The sequence below is a fragment of the Poromitra crassiceps genome, assembly GCF_964638095.1.
Source record: "Poromitra crassiceps genome assembly, chromosome: 11".
NCBI classification, from domain to species: Eukaryota; Metazoa; Chordata; class Actinopteri; order Beryciformes; family Melamphaidae; genus Poromitra; species Poromitra crassiceps.
Window position 1 is genome coordinate 8,344,823 of NC_139643.1, and position 18,531 is coordinate 8,363,353.

Here is an 18,531-nt window from a genome sequence, read left to right on the forward strand (position 1 = left end):
TTTCAGTTTTGTTGGCTGTGTTCGCCTATTAGCCTACTATTTTCTATTTATTTTAATAAGTTAAATAATTTCCAACACTGTGATGGGAGATCTAGGCTATTATCTACAGCGGCTATTACGCCTAAATGTACAGTAATATGGAAGTAAGCAAAACCACATATTGGATCATAAATTAGGGTGCACTGCACTACATTGTTGACTTGAAGGCGATGCAGTGGTACTTCTCAGACCCAAACATATAATCATGTCATTCCCACTTGTTAGTAAATTGTGGCCATGAGATAAATCTCATTCCCAAATGTTGCTGCAACTGCATGTTTAAAGTTTGCAGTCATCTATTCTCCTTCTGCAGATCTTTATTCACCACAAGTGCCCCTTGTTTCTTTTGTTTCTTTATTTTTTTAACTTGTGACAAGATCTGTTGTAGCCCCAACTTACTAACGCATGGGAACAAGATCCCTATGTTGTGGGAACGACTTAGTAAGGGGAGGAAACAAAATCATTCTCGCGAGAGGAAACAGGCGCCATGCTAACTAACAATAAGTCTCAGAGCTAAGCTATTGATAAGCTTACCAAGCATAACGTGAAAAGCCAGTTAGCTAGTAGCTACATTACGCTCTTTTTTAAGTGTCCAGCAAGTACTAGCCAGCTATGGAGCTAACGCGCTACTGAAAGCCAAAGCCAAAATAGGTGTAGCTGGCTAGCTAAAACTTTTCACAGCTTTAAGCGTGAAAAGCAATGTTAGCATTTAGAGCGGGTTTGGTTTCAACGCTATACTCAATGTTAGCTGAGCGCATACTTACTCAAGAATATTATCTGGCCTTTGAAGAATTCTTCTCCCCAGCGAACCCAGTAAGTTTTGGTTTTTTCGTATGTGTCTTGGTCAAAGCCGCCCTGTATGTCAGCTGTGGGAACAACTGCTTTCACCCCGTCGTCAATATACCGCACATAGGCAAACATTCTGTCATGTCTGATAACCGCGAAATGTCCGCGCGAGCTGTTATTTTGCGGCTATTGATCTGAGCTGTCATTTCGCGGTTATTCATCAGCTTGTATAGCGCGAGCCCCAGATTCACATACCTAATCATTATTTTTGTGTGTTTGAAAAATGCACTGCAGTGCCTTCAAGTCAACAATATAGCGCAGCACACCCTTTCAGCACCACGGAGGCCTGAAGAGTAAGGGCCCATTCAGTCATGATCCAACGAGACATATTGCAGTCGTACGGCGATGTGAGTGTCTCAATGCACCCCCTTTTCTTTTTTTCCCCTTCCAATCTAGCCTTGGGTGCCAAGGTGTTCTTTTGACAAGAAAAATAGCAAAAAATAGCTGTAAAGTTTTAGTCGATAAAAAGAGCAAAACATTAGTTGGATCTCACCCCCCTCCCCAATTTGGAGTCCTGCAGCAGGCAGGCTTTCATTTATTGTGAAGAGAACTATGTATAGCCACGATTTAGAAGAGTTTTAAAAAAAAATCTGTCCTCACCACTACACTGTGCTGTTGATGGGGTCTTTAGTTTGCCCAGCAGGTGTTGCTGCAACTGCATGTTTAAAGTTCGGAGTTCTCGATTCTCCTTCTGCAGATCTTTATTCTCCACCTCAAGTGCCCCTCTGCTATTTTAATTTTCCTCCATCCTGCAACACTGAAATATGATTTCATCAATTGACATCACAAGCAAACATACATACAGGAGGTGGACAAAATATCAAACAATATTATATCACAATATACTCATAATGTGAGCATTATGGCCCAGCCTCACAAAGCTGGCATCTATTGCTGGGCTGTTGTATCGGATTGTCAATGGATATTAAAAAAGTATATTATTATCCAATAGATATTAACGCTAATAGTTTTAGGCTATACACTATATTTATGTAAAAATGCTTGCTTTTTCTTCATTTCCTGTAGCTCCAGAGAAGCCTCTTTGAACTTTTTCTGATATACATGCTGTTTCTCAACAGCTTTTCAGGAATAACCCCATCCTCCTCATCCTCTTCGGTGAAATCATCTGATAGGGTTTTTTTTGTTCCTTTCTTTTAGCACAGCCATGAGGGAGTTTGTTTTTGCCTCCCTGGTAGCGGTGGACAATTATAGTATTATATTATACCACAATATTATACTCAATGTGAGCATAAGCTGGCATCTATTGCCATATAATATTAAAAAGTATACTAGATGTTAACTAATAGTTTCAGGCTGTACATGCTATTTGAGTAAAAAAGTCCTTGGCTTTTCTTCAATTCCTGTAGCTGCAGAGAAGCCCCTTTGAACTTCTTTTGGTTGTTTTTTCTTAGATTCTGTTAGGAGGAACCATCAAAATGAGAAAGGAGGCCGGGTCCCGAATTCAAAGGAACACAAAAGAGTGGATATTTGTGACGGAGCTGGCAGTTGCGATCTGGGGGACCAAAACACTGTCAGAGAGGAGCCTCAAGGGGAAGGTTTCTTTTGATTCTCTTTTGCCTCCACAAACAGCTTTTCACAAATAACCCCATCCTCCTCACTCACAGGGGTGAAATCGATAGGGTATGTTACCTGAATTTTTTGCAAAGTGGAGATTTTTTTTTTTTACCTTTTATTTAGCACAGCTAGGAGGCTGTTTTTTCTTTGCCTATGGTTTAGGCCTCATCCATGTTATTATGGATCCCACTGGCCTCGCGGGCAGAACACGCCCTGCGCCTGCCTATATGCAGCATTCAAGCGCTGGAATTGGCCTGGAACCAGCCAATATGCCCCAGTCACATTTTTCACAGCTCAGGATCACACAGTGCAAATCTCCCACACACTCTGCATCCATGCGTCATAGCAATTCCATAACCAACTGAATTAATCTGGATAGCTATTGACAAATTATGGTCATGTTACATTTGCTAATGTAACCTAACGGCGATCTAACGTGGCTCCATTGGATCAATATCACCCACCTGAAACCATTCCTTTGTTCAATAATGCAAACCTTGTGAGTTCTAAACTAAACCAATTACACCACGCGAAGTATGAATAAATTGTTGACTGAGATGCTTCATCACTCAGAGATTCTTGACTGAGATGCATTATCATCATTGGGAGAGATTGGTGGCTGGGATCCATTGCCAGACTCTGCAGCTATAGACAACATGGGGTAAATAAACTCAACTTGAATGCTGCGTAGGGTGTGTTCTGCCCCCAAGGCCAGTGGGATCCATAATAATGTGCCTCCTCCAGCTACCCGCTTTTTACAGGCCACTCCATAGTTCACCCGCTGGATGTGAGGGACGGTTGAGTTTCAGCAGGGGGCAGGCGAGTAAAATTGATTAGACTTGCTGCTGAGGATCTCATCTCTTGAGCATCTTGCTCCTGATCAGATTGACGTGTCTCACATCTTGAATGTACCTCATGCATGCACCCTGCAGCTGCTCCTGCGCTCTGACATTGACCAGCTGATGGTGACTTCCTGTGCCAATGTAGACGACGAGGTTGAAGGCGTATGCGAGATGAAGGAACATGAAGAAGATGTCGTCTCTGGGGTCCTACTACCAACATGAAGCATAGCTTGACGGCATGATGCAGGTGAGTAGAGCACAAACGGTCTCTTCCAGGTCTGACTGGAGTGCATGGTCTCTTGTGACCTCAACCTAAGATGGCACAAAACAACCAAATGCTTCTTGGCAAACTATCTGCAAACAAGTCCTCATTGAAGTTTCTCTCCCTCTCTCCTCCCCCTCTCTCACTCCCCCTCCCTCCGTCTCTCTCCTCCTCTCCCTATTTCTGGCTCTCTCCTCCTGTCTCTTATCTCACTCTCCCCCTTCTATCTATTCCCTCTCCCTCCCCGTGTCTCCTCTCACTCCCCCCCTCTCCCCCATCTCCCTGCGCCCTCTCACTCCCCCTCCCTCCGTCTCTCTCTCCTTCCCTGTCTCTCTCCTCCTCTCCCTAGCTCTGGCTCTCTCCTCCTGTCTCTTATCTCACTCTCCCCCTTCTGTCTATTCCCTCTCCCTCCCCGTGTCTCCTCTCTCCCTGCGCCCTCTCTCCCTGCCTCCTCTCACTCTGCCCCCTCTGTCTGCCTGTCTCTCTATCTCCCTCTCTCCTCCTCTCCTCCCTCCCCTCCTCATACCTAGGAAACTTCAATGCGGATTTGTGTTTGCAGATAGTTTGCAAAGAAGCATTGGGGTGTTTTGTGCCATCTTAGGTTGAGGTCACCGAGATCCATGCTCTCCAGTCAGATCTGGAGGAGACAATCGGGTTGTGCTCTCACCTGCACCATGCCGTCAAGATGGGTTTCATGTCAGCAGTAGGAGCCAGAGACGACATCTTCTTCATCCTCCTGCATCTCGCTTATGCCGTCAACCTCGTCGTCTACCGTGGCACGGGGCAGCACTGTCAGCTGGTCAATGTCACAGAGTGTGGGAGCAGCTGCAGGGTCCATGCATGAGGTACAGTCAAGGTCAAAGCCAAAGTCATGTGAGACAGTCAACCTGGATCAGGAGCAAGATGCTCAAGAAGACTGTAGGAGAAGACGAGACCCTCAGCAGCAAGTCGAGTCGATTTTGGTCGCCTGCCCCGCTGTCCACTTGCGGGTGAACTACCTGAGTGGCCTGCTATAAGTGAGCAGCTGAGCAGATCTTCTGGAGGCCTAAACCAGTTAACCCGCTCACTTCTTGTCGAAGGCTCTACACTCACCAAGTGGAGTTGGATTGGACACACCTTCCAAAAACCTGCCACTAACATCAAAGGGGTTAAGAAGAGGAGAAATACTTAAGTGGGCTTGTTCGTTTATGTCCATAATTTTCCCAGTGATGAAGCATCCAGCCTTATAGGCCTACGCCTACCAAGTCCAAAGTCGATCGGATGAACGGTTCTCAAGATATGCGAAGGACACAGATACAAACACACAGCGGGAATGCTGTCTTTAGGATACATTTCATGATCACTGCCGCTAATGGGGATGTGGGCCCAAGCCATCTATGTTCAAAGACTAGTCTCTCTCAATGACATTTGGGAAGTCACAAATGTAAGTCTCATCGCTTAATGTCAAAATCATGCATTTCTCCTCCAACATCTCAACTGAAACCAGACACACTGCGGAGCAATGTCTGCTTACAAGTCTTATATGTGGCACAAAACCATTACCTTGTGACAACGGAAAGGATTGCTGTGTATGAAACTTTTTGAAAAGTAAAGCAATTTCTGTGTTCCCCTCTAATGTGAAGGATATAATATTCTCAATTTCTCCATGACACCCATCATTTAGCTTTGCATAACAATCCTGACGTCTCTTACTGAGGTTGTAGCTTTTGCTGGTATAAACCAGACCTTTATGAACCATTCTCTGGTGCACCACTACTTCATCTGGCACATGTCTATGTGCACAAAGAAAGGCAGTTTTCTCATCATCAGTAGTCTCCTTTAGCCTGCCCTTATCCAGTACAGTTGTGTCCTGATATTTTGTGACACTCTTCACTCTTGGGTACTCTGTCAATTCCAAACAGAACTCTTTAACACGCTCACTAACTGCATACTTTGTTGAAAAGTGTGGCACAGCTCTGTGCAACAGGAATTTGTTCACAATCTGTAGAGCTACACATTTTGTTCCGTGAACCAGTTTCAAGAGGCTGCCATTCGCATTTTCAAACACAAACGCTGAGTGTGCCCACAGTGGACCCCACAATTTCACTGACTTTGCGAGGTGAGTGAGAAGATGCACGTTAAATGTCATAGACACTTCCCCATACAGCAACTGAAACCGTACCACAAACTCAAACAGCAACGCATCTGCTTTGTTGAGATCTTGGAAGGTGACATCCTCTTTTAGAAGCAGAAATACTGCTGACACAAGAAGACTAAGGTGCTTTAGATAGCATGTTTGGAGGACACCATTTAAGACTGGCAAGCTGTAAAACAGCAGCCATGCTCGCCATTCTGAGGCTTTCCAGTACTTGAATTCTGCAAGAGGTCTGGGTAGCCGTGTAATGAGATGTGGTGGCTTCATCTTCGTTATTCTGTTTTCTAGTACCCTCATAGTGTTGGGACTTCCAATGTAGTATGGGTCATTGCTACTGTTCAGAAGAAGCTCTGTAAGTTGTCTAATGACTCCTAGTAAGACTGCATGCATGTAGTCTGGGACAAAGCCCCAAACGATGTAAAAATTGGGCATATTTATTAGGGGCGAGGGACCCTTCACTCCTCTTACACATCTGTTCTCTGTCAATGCAAGCTCCATATCTTCCAACATTCCCCTGGCATCTCTATCAGCATATTCTGTAGCAGTCACCGTGTATTTCACCTGTCTGTCTACTAGAGTGCCGGGATGAAGACAGAAGCCACAACCAAAATACCCATTACACTGTTTGATGTTCTGCATGGCTGGCCTTGCTTTGGAATCTACACAACAACACAGTCCGAGAATTTTGCTATTCACACATGTTCCATTTTTTCTCCAAGTGACACCTTTAGATGCCAGAGTTTTGGCTTGATCAACAAAGGGCCTGAGAAACATGTGCATTGCTGGTTCTTCACTACCAAACCAAAGGCCTGCAAGCATCACATGCTGGAATCTCATTTTGGGAGGGAGCTCATTTAAGTGTATGTGTATAGGCCATATTCCAAATTTGGAAGATTTGAACAAAGGTGAGCCATCAGAATTAAAATTAAATGAAAAATTGTTTGGATCTGACAGAATTCCACCTGAATTTGACAACTTTTTATACATTTCACCATCATATATGTCAGAGATGACATGTTCACTTTGTGACCTTTCATATCTGTATCCAATGTTGTTTTGGATTTGAGGATTTTCTAGTAGTGCCTGAATTTGTGGGGAAACTGGTACATTGATAAAAAAGCTTCCTCTGTTCATGGTACTCATTTAAATTGCAGTATTGCACAGTGAGCACTGTGTGATGTTTTTGTCTTTTATGTCTTGTTGAGTGCCTAGATAGTTTTTACAAGTTTTGCAATAAAAGTGAAATTCGACTATTTCAGAGTTGTTTTTAAAGACCTTGTTGAATAAATGTTTCGATCTAGGCACCACGTCTTTGCCAAACAGAGTATTTATGAGCTTTAACAAATTGTCTAGCTGTGTTCCGGTTATATTATGCCTAGCTGCATGGCTCATTATCATGAGCAACGCCTCAGCCTTTGTGGTTGCACCTACTGATGTTAGTACTGAATCCAAGTCTGTATCAGTGCCAATCTGTCGAAATGGATCATCTTCTGGAAGATCTTCCCCCTCTGTATCATCTCCAGCAAAACTGTCTTCAGATGAGGAATCAGAGCTCACCAGCTCAGCTTCTGGTTCAGACTCAGACGTGAGGCTGAAGTGGTCAGATGGAGACATTGTCTGCAACAAATAACGACACACAAACACAAGATCCCTGTTAATTTTGTCAATAAAAATGTTTACGATATGTATTTTTCATAGACGTAATTTTATTTGAGAAATAATCGTAAATGAATATATATTGACATAAAAAATGATTAAGAAATCTCTTCATTATGCCCTGACGAGTAAAGACTAGGGCAGTCCCGAATACCATATTTAGAGCGACAACGCTTCGCGAAGATAAAATCCATCATAATCGAAGCTTCTAAGCCGGTACAAAAAATTAACCGATGGTTAACCGGTTAAGGGGGTCGGTTAGTCGAAAGTAAAATTAACTGAAAATCCACATCCCTACTTGTGCGCATTCTTGGCTGATCCCGAACAAACATGTAGGCTACTCAGAGTTGAAAGCACTCTCAGCTCAGCACCGTCCGTGGCCCATAGTAAACATCCTTCCAGGCTTCTCCTGACAAACCGCTCCTCATCTGCTCTGAGTCCGACGTACCGTTATTATTATTTGCCACGTAATATTGTTAATTTATTCAGGTGAGCTCATCGTAACCTAAGCGGATTTCCCTCTGCTCTCTGAACTGATGTTGTCTGAAGTTGTCTGACACGGCCAGACAACCACTCAGAAGTCCTCCTATTTTAGGATGACTGTCACCTAAAAGGTGACTATTAACTGACTTAACGTTATACTAACATGTTCCACGTGTTGATAATACTAATAGGATGTGCGGTTCGGCTGTATAACGTTACAGAGTACAAATACTCCCATAAAATACTCATCGTGGACAACGTGCTCATCTTCCTAAACACGAATGAGTAGGCTGGGCACTGAAGTTAACTTCACTTTGTTGTTTATGAGTGGACACACTAGTCACCATCGCCTTAATATATGTCACTGTTATTCGTCATTGTCAAAGTAACAAAAGCAACAGTGCACAAGATGATGTACATTGGGTTTTGTGTACGGTGCAGGTGTACCAGGAAATGTACAATGCAGGTGGCCCTCACCTCAACATCTACACTACTTGAGCCTGGACTTGGGACGTCGTCGTGGTCATCATTTAAGGGCAAGGTCTATAGACAGAGAAATTAGCTTGATTTAGAAAAACATTTCATAAACCAGCCACAGAGCTAACCTCTCCCAGACCCTAACCCTAAACCTAACCTCTCCCACCCCATGCCTAAACCTAACCTCTCCCAGACCCTAACCCTAACCCTAACCTCTCCCACCCCATGCCTAAACCTAACCTCCCCCAGACCCTAAACCTAACCTCTCCCACCTCCCACGCCTAAACCTAACCTCCCCCCAGACACTAATGGTGAGCAGTTGACTAATGGGCGAGCAGTTAGGCTGATGGGGGAGCAGTTGCCATAAGTGTCAAAGTTGACTTCTATGGGTTTGCATTGAGTTTAGTCGGAAAGCCCAAGTCGTTTCATGGGTCGCTCAAGGGTACCATGTTAGTAACAAGTGGCGCATAAGGGACGGGACAAAGCGTCAATATGCTACGTGGTCGGAGTGAGAACGTGTTGGATGGAGACATGGTCTGCAACAAACGATTAGACACACACATGAGATGATGTACATTTGTCTCATGTACAGTGCAGGTGTATAAAATGTACAATGCCGGTAGCCCTCACCTCAACATCTACACTGCCGGAGCCTGCTCTGGGGACGTGGTCATCATTTAAGGACAAGGTCTATAGACAAGAGAAATTAGCTTGATTTAGAAAAACATTTATATTAATATATTCTCAAATTCAATCATCTCCAGACTGCTTACATCAGCTAATCTGTGCCTCGCAGGTGGAATCTCTTTGGCGCCAGGCTCCAGATAGTCTTTGTACTTCCGTTTTTGCATGGTATTCTTAAAGAAAGAAAGAAAGAAAGAAAGAAAGAAAGAAAGAAAGAAAGAAAGAAAGAAAGAAAGAAAGAAAGAAAGAAAGAAAACATGCACATTATTTAAAACAGTTTATATGGCAGGTCTTTATAGTAAAAAGAAATTTGGGATCACATTATTAGGATGGTTTTACCAGGCTAACACACAGCGGCAGCGAGATGGAAATAATCATTGGTTGTTCACATCGGATCAGTTTTGCTCATCGGACCGATACAGATGTTGAAAAATGAGTAAAATAGGTAACATCCGATGACTTTTGTGTGTCCGATGACGTGCCGATATCATCATGTAGCCCCTTACTAGAGTTCTCAACAGGCCTGAAAATTCAATCCCTAGTAAGTTTAAGCCCGAGCCCAACCCGATCAAAAATTGTCGGCCCGAGCCTGTCGGGTCTCGTCGGGCTCAGGCTGAAACTCATAATTCTAAGCTCTGTGTGTGTCTGTGTGTGTGTGTGCATACATGCATGTAAGCATGGAGAAGGAGAGAGATTTACAAGTTAATAGACACAAAAGCAAATATCTTGCCATTTTTATATATTCACAAATCATCACCAGACTGCTTACATCAGCTAACCTGTCCCTTGCCGGTGGAATTTCTTTGCCAGCATGCTCCAGATACTCTTTATATTTCCGTTTTGGCATGGCATTCTAAGAAAGAAAGAAAAGAAACATGCACATCATTAAAAACTGTTTCATGGGCAGGCAACAGCTTCATAATCAAAACAAGTTATTTACAATAGAGGGTATGCACACCCACTGGAACACGCCCCCTCAATCGGGAATGAGTGTCAAAAATGAGTGTCAAGTTCCTCCCTGAGCAGCAGGTGTCGGTTATCTAGGCTGATTACTGCATTCAAGCTCAGTCTTGCTGTGACTCAGTGGGCGTGACCCCACAGTGACTTCTGCCTCTGTGACATCACATGCATACCCTCTATTAAATTTAATTAAAATAAAGTCTTGGGGGCATTCTGAGATTTATTTTGAGGATGTTTGCCCCTGGCTAATTTCCTACATGGTATATCAAGATGTGGTCTGAGCTTCAAGTCGGAAGTTGTTTATGTTCCTGCGTTATATCTGACCAAACAAAAAAAGTGCAGTGTGTGTGTATGTGAATCTGGGGCTCGCGCTATAGACCCCTTATACGCCTACGTCACAATGACAACAAAGCAAGCTGCGCGCGCAACGTGTAGGCAGAAAGCAGTAAGCTTTGCATAGACAGACAGCGAAAACTCTGTCAAAGCCCCGCTGTCAGGACTGCTCTATGCCCATCTGCAACACACAGTTATATTTTAGTTTTAAAATGCAGTTCTCGGCTTACTACCACAGCTTATCGCCTGGTGATAAGCAATGTTATGCATCGAAATTAACGTTGTTTAATGGGACATGTCTTACAGACCCATACGCACTGGCGCTGTCAATTGGCCAAGCCTAGTGGCCGGCAATACATATCGTGCATTCCTTTATAACTGGGGATAGCGTAGATAATTATTCTGTAACTTGCAAAGATATATTGTTATGTTGATAATGCACACAATTCAATGACATTATGTAACGTTACTTGGTCGTTAACTAACCGAGCGATGTGGCTGAGCAGCCAGCTACAGGCAGCTTACCTGATTATGAGAGCACAAAGTCGGGCATTTTTAATGATGTCCTCGTTCCAATCAGTTCAACTTAATAATGACATTATTTAACGTTACTTGGTCGTTAACTAACCTAGCGATGTGGCTGAGCAGCCTAGTTTCAGTTTAGGCAGCTTACCTGATTATGAAGAGCACTGCAAAGTCGGGCATTTTTAACGATTTCCTCTTTCGGCTTGCAACCAAAGACACCTACGGTTAGCCTCGCACACACGCAATAGAACACAACACAACACAGTCTGTTACACTATCAACAAAGCAAGGAGTAAAGTTTTACCGAATCCCGTCAACTCATACTGCTTTTAATGCTAACCGTAGGTGTCTTTGGTTGCAAGCCGAAAGAGGAAATTGTTAAAAATGCCCGACTTTGTGCTCTCATAATCAGGTAAGCTGCCTGTAGCTGGCTGCTCAGCCACATCGCTCGGTTAGTTAACGACCAAGTAACGTTACATAATGTCATTGAATTGTGTGCATTATCAACATAACAATATATCTTTGCAAGTTACAGAATAATTATCTACGCTATCCCCAGTTATAAAGGAATGCACGATATGTATTGCCGGCCACTAGGCTTGGCCAATTGACAGCGCCAGTGCATATGGGTCTGTAAGACATGTCCCATTAAACAACGTTAATTTCGATGCATAACATTGCTTATCACCAGGCGATAAGCTGTGGTAGTAAGCCGAGAACTGCATTTTAAAACTAAAATATAACTGTGTGTTGCAGATGGGCATAGAGCAGTCCTGACAGCGGGGCTTTGACAGAGTTTTCGCTGTCTGTCTATGCAAAGCTTACTGCTTTCTGCCTACACGTTGCGCGCGCAGCTCAATGTTGACAAGCTGTATAAGGGGTCTATACAAGCTGATGAATAACCGCGAAATGACAGCTCAGATCAATAACCGCGAAATAACAGCTCGCGCGGACATTTCGCGGTTATCAGACATGACAGAATGTTTGCCTATGTGCGGTATATTGACGACGGGGTGAAAGCAGTTGTTCCCACAGCTGACATACGCGGCTTTGACCAAGACACATACGAAAAAACCAAAACTTACTGGGTTCGCTGGGGAGAAGAATTCTTCAAAGGCCAGATAATATTCTTGAAGAGTAAGTATGCGCTCAGCTAACATTGAGTATAGCGTTGAAACCAAACGCGCTCTAAATGCTAACATTGCTTTTCGCGCTTAAAGCTGTGAAAAGTTTTAGCTAGCCAGCTACAGTGGTAGACGGATCAATAAGCGTGCCTTACCGCAAGCTGTGTAATGACAAGTATCTCCTTTTGCCTGACGCGGCTGGATCTGCCAGTGTTTTGTCATTAAGAAGGTGTTAAAAGGCTCCAGACCCTTCTTACAAAACCTTCTTAACGAAAGATCATCTTAGCGCTAAGAAGCTTTTGGGAAACGCAGCCTTCTTAACGGAGGATAATTGGAAGATAATTTTAGGCTAAGAAGCAATCGGGAAACGCGTTGGCTTCGTTGGCTTCTTACGGGAGCCTTAAGAAGGGTCAAAGAAGCTTCTTAGCGCTAAGAAGCTTTTGGGAAACGCATGCCTTCGTAAAGAAGCAATTGGGAAACGCGTTTGCTTCTTAAGGGGGCCTTAAGAAGGGTTGAATTAGCTTCTTAGCGCAAAGAAGCTTTTGGGAAACCCAGCCAATGACCCGAAGCACACGGCGGCTCGCCTGTGTATTGCTGGAGAGGGTCTGAACTGGGTGAAGCCGAAGACAAAGGACGCCTTGATGCAGACTATCCACGAGTTTTGGACCACAAAAGTTGTGTTTTTTAAAGTTGTTAATTTGCTTTTCATAAAACAATATCACTGATTATATTGTAAAACTTACAATAAACGTGTTCGCATTGAGACTCTGCTGTGTGTCAAGCCAATATTTGTACACTACACTTTAGTAAAACACTCATCATAATTATAGGCCTACATATATATATAGCCTGATGTTATATGCCTGTGTGTGCCAGTGTGTGTGTGTATAAATATGTTTTATTATAAACAAAATAAATAACTCCCATAGCCTACACCTTAATCAAGGGGAGAGACATAAATATTCTGCCTTAAAATGTTTAAATAAGGCTGACTGACTCACCTGCTATAATAATAATAATAATAATAATAATAATAATAATAATAATAAAAAAACATTCTTTTTAGCTGGCTATAAATCGCGCGCACACACACACACTCTATTGCACTGTTGAAAAAACAGCCTGCACTCCCCCCCCCCCCCCCCCCCCCGGTTTCACAGACAAAGCAGAGTGTACCTTTCCACCCCCATCGCAAGCCACATGCACTTAATCTCAAAGAACAGTGATTACAGTAGCTACAGTGTAATCACTAGACACTTGGGATGCAATGTTTCACCCCTGATTACAATCCAGTGGGCAGTCACGGGCGGGGCACGTGCAAAAAATGTGAGACAATGGACTTTGATTGCACAGGTTTCAGGTTTCGATCGGTGTTTTTCATGTGTGTGTGTGTGTGTGTGTGTGTGCGCGATTTATAGCCAGCTAAAACAACAGTTAAAAACAACAACAAATAAATAGACAAATAAATACATTTATTTACTGTAGTCTCACACACACACACACACATGCATTTTGGGATAGTCGGACCATGAAAAAAGACACTCATGGAACTGACTGAAGACTAATTAACTGGTCTTCAATAAATACATGAGCCTACTGGCTCATAACATTTCTCTCTCTGTCTGTCTCTCTCTGATCACCGCTGTGCTGTGTCAGTGTGTGTGTGCGCTGTGCGCTGCATATACTGTACTGTAGGTAGTTGTGCGCTGCCGCCCCCTAGTGTCCCACTTTGATACCACATACTAACGGCAAACAGAAGTAACGCCGCGTTGCGGTAAAACACGCTTATAGATCCGTCTACCACTGTACGCCTATTTTGGCTTTGGCTTTCAGTAGCGCGTTAGCTCCATAGCTGGCTAGTACTTGCTGGACACTTAAAAAAGAGCGTAATGTAGCTACTAGCTAACTGGCTTTTCACGTTATGCTTGGTAAGCTTATCAATAGCTTAGCTCTGAGACTTATTGTTAGTTAGCATGGCGCCTGTTTCCTCTCGCGAGACCATCAAGAAACCAGCCCGGGTCGCAGTAGCTTGAAGACATGGTTGCTTGTTTCTCTCGCGATATCTCACAAGCCTAGTCTGGCCTAGTCAGCTAGCTAGCTAACGTTATCTAACTCGTATCAAGCAGAGTTCGTTTTTTTGTAATGTTAATTTTACTAGACAATCAATAATGCCATGTCGAGAATGTGTGCAACGCTAATCACAGCAAAGTAACTTACCCAATGTTGTATTTCAGGCACAAAGGAGGAAATCGAGGAAGAGTTAAACAAAGGCAAGCGACTCCATGTGGCAAAACTCAGAGAAATGTCGCCGCCAGCAGCGTCTACCTCTGAAACATCAGAAGCAAAGAAAAGAAAAGTAAAATACCGTTGATACGCTGCTAGCAATTATTATTAGGTTATTTGTGGTCTAATTATTTGTGGTCTAATGAAAAGACAATTCAACTTTTCCAACTATCGTTTGAAAAGTGTCTAAGTCGAACCAATGCTGCTATTCAACAGGCTACGTTCAGTGATTTGTGTGTCCGGCGAGCCCAGACCAATTGCATGCATTGATAATCGCATGTGATGCTACTCAGCCAATCAGCTCAGCTGCTGCTATAAACGTAATGACGTCTCGTCTTGATCAGGACGTGCAGGCTGCATTTCATCCAAACAGATTTCATTGCAGAGATTATCAGTTGCAACTTCATAATAGCCATCCAAATAATGTTTATAGAGCTGTCCTCCTTCTCACTATTTATGACCTGATTGCCCCTAATGTAGTTACCATAATATATGTAAAACCAGGGAGGAGACAAGGCAACTAATTTTCAAAGTATCAAAAAGCAAAATAATTTATTACATCATAGAACAACAGACATCAACGATATAAATGTTTTCCCCCCATAATGCCTTGGCCTCTAGCCTACATTGTTTTTTCATTTGCCAAAGATCACCCTCATATAGGTCTACTATAGAACCCACCAGTAACCATTAATGTATTTACAAATTTTATTTTAAAGGGACATGCTCACCCTAAAATCCAAAATAAATTATTTTTCCTCTCACCTATAGTGCTATTTATCCGTTTAGATTGTTTTGTGTTAGTAGTCTGTGTTTTGGAGATATCAGCCGTAGAGATTTCTGCCTTCTCTCCAATACAATGGAACCGGATGGCACTCGGCTTGTGATGCCCAAAGCGCCAAAAAAAAAAAAAAATTGAAAAACTCAACAGTAGTGTCTCTTTCCAGAAATCATGACCCGGTTACTCAAGATAATCCACAGACTTGTGAGCAGTTTTATGTAGGAACAAGGTCTGTGGATTGTCTTTAGTAACTGGGTCATGATTTCTGGAAAGAGACATTGCTGTTGAGTTTAAAAAAAAATGTTGGCACTTTGAGTGCCATCCAGTTCCATTGTATTGGGGAGAAGGCAGACAGCTCTACAGCCAATATCTCCAAAACAATCTAGCACTACAGGTGAGAGGAAAAATATGTAGGGTATTTTTGATTTTAGGGTGAGCTGTCCCTTTAATTTTACTTTTGGGTGACGTTATCCTCCATAATTATCTTGTCCTAATTGTCTTTTGATCCATAATTTCAGACAACTGAGAAAACAGCTACCAGGGAGGCAAAAACAAACACCCTCATCGCTGTGCTAAAAGAAAGGAAAAAAAAAAAAAAGTATCTCCACTTTGCCCCACACCGGCCAAAAAAAGCAGGGAATATACCCTATCAGATGATTTTACCGAAGAGGATGAGGAGGATGGGGTTATTCCTGAAAAGCTGTTTCTGGAGGCAAAAGAGAAACAGCATGTCTATCAGAAGAAGTTCAAAGAGGCTTCTCTGGAGCTACAGGAAATGAAGAAAAGGCAAGCATTTTTACATAAATATAGTGTATAGCCTGAAACTATTAGAGTTAATATCTATTGGATAATAATATACTTTTTTAAATATCCATTGACAATCCGATACAACAGATGCCAGCTTTGTGAGGCTGGGCCATAATGCTCACATTATGAGTATATTGTGATATAATATTGTTTGATGTTTTTGACCACCTCCTGTATGTATGGTTGCTTGTGATGTCAATTGATTAATTCATATTTCACTGTGTTGCAGGATGGAGGAAAATGAAAATAGCAGAGGGGCACTTGAGGTGGCGAATAAAGATCTGCAGAAGGAGAATCGAGAACTGCAAACTTTAAACATGCAGTTGCAGCAACATCTGCTGGGCAAACTAAAGACCCCATCAACAGCACAGTGTAGTGGTGAGGACAGATTTTTTTCCTCAATCTCTCTGACCAAACGGCTCGTGAGCTAAAATAGAAATTGGACACTTTTTGTTGAATGCCATTGAAATAGTATTGTTTTTTTTGTTTTGTTTTTGAACCTGTGGTAACGAGATCTACTGTATGTCGTGGCGCAAACTTACTAACTTGTGGAAACGAGATATCTTGTGGGAATGAGATCTATCTCCCGGTCACAACTTAACAAGTGGGAACCAAAAAACTACATGTCACATGACCGTATTGTTTTCTCAAAATGCCACCGAAACACAACCAAAGCTGAAATAACATTTACTGTTATTATTATTGAATGAAACTGTGAATTAAACTTCCCTCTTACTCTTCAGGCCTCCGTGGTGCTGAAAGGGTGTTCTGCACTATATTGTTGACTTGAAGGCACTGCAGTGGCTATTTTTCAGACATAAAAATAATTATTTTGTTTCCACCCCTTACTAAGTCGTTCCCACAACATAAGTATCTTGTTCCCATGCGTTAGTATTGCCTGTGATACACTAGAAGACTTCTAGAAAATCCTAACAGATTATTAAAAGACTGGGGAGTTTACTCTACAAGACTGGTTCATTAAGATTTTTTTATCACGACTGAAAAAACTGACTGAAATACACTACACAACTGACTCAGACAAGGCAGTATACACTACAAGACTTTTCACTTTTCACTTTTCACAGAAATTCAAACATGTTTGATATAATCTTTGTGGCTCCGACTGGCGACTGGCACAACAACTGATGAAGAATTTAAACTCATAAAATGTTGCTTCTTGATGCTATGACTTGCTTTAATTACTGAACTGACATGCTCTTTATGTTCTCGTTTTATCTCACATTTCTGACATTCTTTCTCACTTTTATCATCAGAGTCTGTGCCTCCAACCCAAAAGAATGGCTTGAAAAGTAAGTTTAACATTATTCTTGGAAATGGTTAACAATCTATTGTCAGTGGGTGAATTTAGGTGTGGTGTGGCTTGAGTTTATTTACCCCATGTTGTCTATAGCTGCAGAGTCTGGCAATGGATCCCAGCCACCAATCTCTCCCAATGATGATAATGCATCTCAGTCAACAATCTCTCTGAGTGATGAAGCATCTCAGTCAACAAGCTCTCAGAGTGATGATGAGGTACAGTATTTGTCCTATTTACAACAATATGTGCATTGCTATTAGAACAACACTAAAGGGCGTCCAGGTAGTCCAGCCTACCAACACAAGGCTCACAGATTAGAGTCCCATATTACCTCCGGCTTGGTCTGGCATCCATAGAGGCACAATTGACTGTGTCTGTGGGTGATCGACCATTACATCTGGGCTTACCTTTGTTGTGTAACATGTCATGATATTATTAATGTCCAGCTTAGCTAACATTATTAGCTAACATTATTAGCTTAGCTGACAGCTACTATGCAAACCCAATGAGTCCTCTATAAGTTTTTAGCTCTTTCTGCAACTGCTGCGCCTGTTGCTTAATGCACTTTCTATACTATTTTTTTAAGTTTTGTTGTGATGCTTTTAAATATCCATTTTCTTCTCTTCTTTTCTTTTCTTTTCCTGTCAACCATTTTATGTGAAGCACTTTGAATTGCCTCTCTGTATGAAATGTGCTATACAAATAAACTTGACTTGACTTGACTAATGTTGCTTGCTGACATGTATTCTTATATAAATAAAATAAAATCAGATTGTTTTCATTTGGGTTTTTTCTTAGATTCTGTTAGGAGGAACCATCAAAATGAGAAAGGAGGCCTGGTCCCGAATTCAAAGGAACACAAAAGATTCAATATTTGTGAAGGAGCAGTTGCGATCTGGGGGACCAAAACACTGTCCGAGAGGAGCCTCACGGGGAAAGTGTGTCCTACAACAAAAACAGTCAAACAGCCGCTAACGCCACAGAAACTGCAAACATTGAAAGGTATGTTGGTCCTACTAAACACTGCATACTCCGGCATACCACCACATAATAATGCATAACACATGGTGGTAGTCTACTACGTGTCCGGTAAACTGTTTTAAGGGACACCTGCCAGCCAATCAGAAAAGAGTATTCACGCAGACCATGGCATAATATCAAATATACATCAACTAGGCATCTCAAAATCCACTTGAGTGCCTTGGACCTCCTTTTTCACTATTGTCCGATCCCTGTTACTAAAGCGCACCAGTGTCAGGTACCAGATATACCCAAGTAGCACTGCTCTTTTCCTCTGGCTATAATTTGAATATGTATCAGTAGATCTTACAGTTTTCTTCTCTTATTTTGTAACACGTCTGCAAACTATTCTTGTGTTGCTGCTACGTAATATGTTGTGAGA